This window comes from Nicotiana tomentosiformis, chromosome 8 (assembly GCF_000390325.3).
Source record: "Nicotiana tomentosiformis chromosome 8, ASM39032v3, whole genome shotgun sequence".
NCBI lineage: Eukaryota > Viridiplantae > Streptophyta > Magnoliopsida > Solanales > Solanaceae > Nicotiana > Nicotiana tomentosiformis.
The window spans coordinates 106,867,693-106,873,692 of NC_090819.1; the positions used below are offsets into that span (position 1 = coordinate 106,867,693).

General features: G+C 37.2%; 1 non-coding gene across 1 annotated transcript; it reads left to right on the forward strand.

Moving 5' to 3' along the window:
- The first annotated feature begins 4,825 nt into the window (after positions 1-4,825).
- LOC117277980 (small nucleolar RNA R71) lies at positions 4,826-4,932 on the forward strand. The gene has a single exon (XR_004508295.1). It is a non-coding gene; the product is annotated as a small nucleolar RNA R71 (small nucleolar RNA).
- Positions 4,933-6,000: the final 1,068 nt, after the last annotated feature.

A 6,000-nucleotide genomic window follows, 5' to 3' on the forward strand; every position in this document is an offset into this window, starting at 1 on the left:
TCATCATTGATCTAATTTTTATATATTAAACTTGCTTGACCTTTTCCTGCTAATTGTTTTACCTGTTTAGTTGAAACTTGGTTTTCTTTGATTCTGTGCAAATATTATTAATATGATGTATTCGATATTTTAAATTTGGTATGGAGCAACGTATTAAAAATTTTGAATTATTATTTTGTTGAGCTATTTATTCACGAATATTTTTATGAGATTTTTGTACTCATTGTGATTGATGTGTGAGCTCCCTGTTGTGGAAAATATTGTTGATATTATTTATTTTGGCAAATTGAAATATTTGAGCACTTGAGATGGAGATTGTGATATATTATGATATTGATACGCATGCGGTGGTATAAGGTCTGGGTATTAAAACGCATGCAGTGAGATAAGGGTGGCTTGATACGCGTGGCTAGTAGGGGAACTATTAGAAGTCATGTGGTGTGATAAGGGTGGCTAAAACGTGGGATGCTATTTCAGGAAAAATAGTTTTCTTTAAAATTATATGTGAAGGCTCCCGCGGTGAGATAAGAAAATGAGATATTGTGAATTTATTTATGATTTGGGACTAGGAGGCGATACCTCGGGAGTGCCCTTGTTGATATTGATTTATGGCCGCAATTGCCTTTGATTATTGTTGTGATTTTCTTAAAGTTGAAACTAATTCTGTTTTGTTTCCACGAGGTATTACTTGCTATTATTTTGCATAGTTAATTGGTGACATACTACTTGATTCATTTTCATTGTCATTTTATTTTTATTATATTGTTAAACATTTTACCTTGTCTTTTATTATTCCAGTAGGGTCTGACCTGACCTCGTCACTACTCTACCGAGGTTAGGCTTGACACTTACTGGGTACCACTGTGGTGTACTCATACTACGCTTCTGCATATCTTTTTATGCAGATCCAGGTACATCCTACCAGTCCAGACATCAGTGAGTTACCTATGTACGGAGACTTCGAGGTATATCTGCCAGCGTCCGCAGACTCCGGAGTCCCCTTCTATCATTATTATGTTGTTTCCTTATTTTCCTTAGACCCTGATATATATATATATATATAGATACATTGAGGATAAATTCTTAGAAGCTTGTGACTTATTTCTACCGGGTTTTGGGAGTTGTAATTATGTGAATTGCAGATTTATTTATTTCATATTTCAATTGTTATTCCGCATTGATAGGCTTACCTAGTCTTAGAGACTAGGTGCCATCACGACATCCTACAGAGGGAATTTGGGGTCGTGGCATCATCATACCAAGAATATTTAAAATAGATTAAGCACAATACCGTAACATCCTCGTCTCAAAATTTGACTCAAAAGCACCACGCATTATTTATAACCCGCTCACTTACTCTAACATAGAGGTCAACGACATTACCTTTTCTTCATGAATCAAGTGCCCTCACACAACAATAGAGAGTAGTTCCACACACAATGAAATTTAAGAACAATTAGGAACTCAAGATAGAAAGAATTCACTCACTCTCAGTAACAACATTCATATGCCACAAAAGACATACCATAGACTTGCCCGTAGTGTACTACTCTACTAATTGAGCTCATTCAGTCAAGGATCAAGTAGGACTTCATTTGGTTGTAATGTAGGCTGCGAGATGGGTAAGATATATTTAGATATAAGAGTGACTATATCTCCCTAAGCATTTTTAATACATACAATTAGCCATTCAAAACCCCACACTTATGTCAAACCAAAACTCCACCTTCACATCAATATACATTGGCTCCCTACTTCTTTAAGTACAATTACATCAAGAGTCAGCACTATCAAATAATATTTTGCACAATAATACAATATTTTTTCTCTCTTTCAATTCAAGTGGCTCTTACCTTTTCAATACAGTACACCTTTTTTCTTATTACATTAGTTCCCCTCAAAAGCCAAACCAACCACCCCACACTTCAACTTTTACAAAGTTCACAACAAATTTAAGTTCTCACGAGAGGTACAAGGGTCAAATAGATTGTCAGTTCAAACAAATGGGTAGGGCTTGTAATGTGGTTGCCAAAGAAACAGGATTATAGACTCAAAGGGGTTAACTAAGATACATAACAATTAGGTGGGTAAACATATATTTGGTTCAACAAAAAAATGCCTATATCACTTCCAAGACCAAATAAAACTATTATTTCGTTTTGCAAACACATGGGGCAAGTTCTAGACATCAAATGCAATGTACAGAATAATACAAAACCTTACACACACATGGCACATAACCCACTCAGGATCGAACTCATCAATACACTCTAGTCAAAGCATTTAAGCAACGTTAAAATCATACAACTTAAGGTACTTATACAAGAGTCAAAAACTGAGCCTAAGCGTCACAACTAAAGCACTCATTATTCTCGAGGAATAATAAAGTCAAGAGATATTGCCTTCCATCGAAACCATAGCACAAGGTTTCCTACTCCTAACAAAAATAAAAACTAACTACACCTGATTCAAACAAAACCCTTGGAAAAGAACCGCGGCACAAAGAAAAACTAAGGGGGAATTAATACACTACCTACAAAAGAAAATCTTTTTGTCTTTTTTCCTTCGACTTTAATCCCTCAAGAAACCCGTCAAATGATATCCATTGTCGGGAAAAATTGAAAAAAAAATCAATTTTTATGGTTTTGTTTCAATTTTTTCTATCTCTAACTACTAAAACAACAAAAACTATAACTAATATACATACATACATAAAAACCCTTGGAAAAGAACCGCAGCACAAAGAAAAACCAAGGGGAAATTAATACACTACCTACAAAAGAAAATCTTTTTGTATTTTTTCCTTTGACTTTAATCCCTCAAGAAACCCATCTAATGATATCCATCGTCGGAAAAAATCGAAAAAAAATTCAATTTTTATGGTTTTTTTCTATCTCTAACTACTAAAACAACAAAAACTAAAACTAATATACATACATACATACAACATATCCCCCACCACACACTTTAAGTTGTGGCATATCCCCATGACACACAATTAAAAAGCATAAGGTAAAGGAAACTTCCCTGAACATCTAGTCGGGGTCTGAGTCGAAGTCGGGCTCCATTCCTCGCCTTCAGACTAATGCGCACATCCATGCCGACAACTTCTTCTCAGGCTTTTTGGGGTACACCCCACACTTATCTTTCTCGCTCACTGTAGCCTTCTCTTTCGAGCCCTTCACTTTCCACTCAATACTCGCAGCTGGTTTTTCCTTTTGTGCCCCCTTTTCTATATTCATATCAAAAGTCATTATCTCCTCGCCCACTCTAAGCATGAGTTTCCTCTCGTGTATATCTAGTATAGCTCTACCCGTCGCTAATAATGGTCTTCCTAGGATGAGGGGGACCTCCTTGTTCTCCTCCATATTCAACACTATAAAATCTATATAAAATACGAACTTATCCAACCGAACTAACACATCTTCCACTATCCCTTCGGGTATTAAGGTCATTTGGTCTGCCAGCTGCAAAGATATTGGCACTGACCTTATCTCTCCAATATCCTTCTCCAATTTTCTATAAATAGATAGAGGCATTAAGTTAATTGATGCACCAGAATCACATAAAGACTTATCAAAATTTATAGTCCCTAATGAGCAAGGTATAGTAAAACTTTCTGAATCTCCATACTTTTGTGGGAGTTTATTTTTCAATATAGCACTGCAATGCTATATAAGCTTGACTACTGAGGTCTCCTCTATTTTTCTTTTCTTTGTAAGGATCTCCTTCATAAATTTGGCATAAGCAGGCATTTGTGAGAGCACTTCTGTAAATGGTAAGTTTACATGGACTTGTTTTAGCACATTCAAAAATCTCCCAAACTGCTTGTCCAACCTTTCTCTATATAGCTTTTGAGGGAAAGGTAAAGCAGGCATATGCTCGCTCTTCTCAGGTTCCTCTCTTCTCGATTTTTCTTCCTTATTCTTTTTCTCCGTTTTCATTGGGCCTTTCTTCTTCTTGTCATCATCACTTTTCAGCTGCTCTCCACTTTCTTTTGCAATTATCATATATTTTTGGGTTGGGGTGTATCCTTCAACACTTGCTCACTTCTCAAGGTCACAGCATTCACTGTTTCCTTGGTATTTCTCTCAGTATCAACGGGGAGAGTTCCTGGAATCCTCTCAGACAATAGAGTGGCTAGCTGCCGGACCCGTCTTTCCAAGTTTCAAAAACCAGTACTTTTTCTTTGATAGCTGCTCCATGTTTCTATATAGTTGCGCTATGAGTTTCAAGCCTCTCATCAGTTTTAAGAATGAAAGCCTTCATGAGATTTTCTATGCCAGACTGAATGGGTTGTTGAGGCTGAAATTGCTGCCTCTGCTGATTTTGGAATGCTGGAGCACCTTGTCCCTGGGGTCTAGAGTTATTTTGTTTCCATGCATTTGTGGTACCCCTAGTTGAACTCCATGAAAAGCTGGGGTGCCTCTGACCCATTGCATTAAAATTGTAGTTTCCCACAGCATTCACTTCCTCAGTTGAGGCTTGACACTCATGAGTAGGGTGTTCTCTTCCACATATATCACAGGCTGCATGAGGCTTACTCTGTATTGCAGCCAAGGCCAGCTTCCTTATTTCTTTAGCCATAGTATCAAGTTGTACCTGCACAGATATATTAGCATCAACTTGGTGAACACTAGTTGATCTTCTTCTTTTAGCACTCTCAGAGGGCCACTGATTAGCATCTTCAGATAACTCATCAAGAATTGTAACTATATCCTCTGGCGTCTTCTTCATCAACGGACCTCCAGCTGCATTGCTCAATGTTCTATGTGCGGCCGGTGTCAATCCATACCAAAAGTTCTAGAGTTGCATCCAGAGTTCAATTCCGCTATATTGACACTTTCTAACAATCTCCTTAAACCTCTCCTATGCTTCAAAAATAGTTTCATTCTCTTTCTGGAAGAAGTTATGGATTTCACTTCTAAAATTGCCCGTCTTAGCTGAGGAGAAATATTTATCAAGGAATTTTCTTCTCATCTCCTCCCATGTTCTAATTGATCCCGTGGGTAAGCTTTGAAGCCACTGCTTTGCATCATCTTTAAGAGAAAAGGGGTATGCCCTTAGATACATTGCATCTTGTGACACACCATTGTATTGAAAGGTGTTCATAATCTCCTCGAAGTCCATTAGATGTTTAGTTGGATCTTCGTTTGGCTTCCATCTAAACACACAATAATTTTTAAGGGTTTGAAGCAACCCTTGCTTTAACTCGAAATTGTTTGTTGCAATTGGAGGTGATCTAACACTTGATAAATCTTGAATGTAGATCGGTCTAGCATAATCACCAAGTGGTCTTCCAGGCATGAGAGCTATATTTTCGAACTGGTCTGCACCCAAAGGTTGATTTTGAGCAATTCTACGACCCCTCTCTTCTTTGTAGATAATCTGTGCATCTTTAATAACTGCTTCTTCTACATCCTGTGCAGCTTGTTCTCGACGTTGGGTTGCTTCTCTCGTAGCCATATATACATCATCATCACCGTTTCCAGACTTATCTTCTTTGGTTGAGGATTGCCCAACCTTTTCTAACATCTCAGTGAGATTTCTTTCCTTCCTCAGCTGTCGCAGTTGTTTTTCTATCTCATGCTGGTATGGTAGCACTTCTTTCGTAGACGCGAGTCATGCACCAATCTACACTTGTAACCAAACGTAAAAAGGGAAAAATAAAATAAAATAAAAAGAAAAATTCTTGAATTAGCACTACAAACTATTTCAAACACTATTGATTTCCAATCCCTGGTAACAACGCCAAAATTTGACGAGCATAAAATACCACTTTAATTATGCTCGCTAGTCAAAGATAGTATAGTATAATATCGTATCCATAGGGATTGGAGTTAAACAGTAGTTTCGTAGTTTCTAGCTTGATTTCTATCTAGGAGAATCAACAATCGAGGTTTTTATGATGAATAACTAAAATTAACTAAGAATCTAAAGCTGTTGCCTAATGATAATCGAAACAAAGGTAAGCAAGGAAGTGATTAATGGGAGAAAATA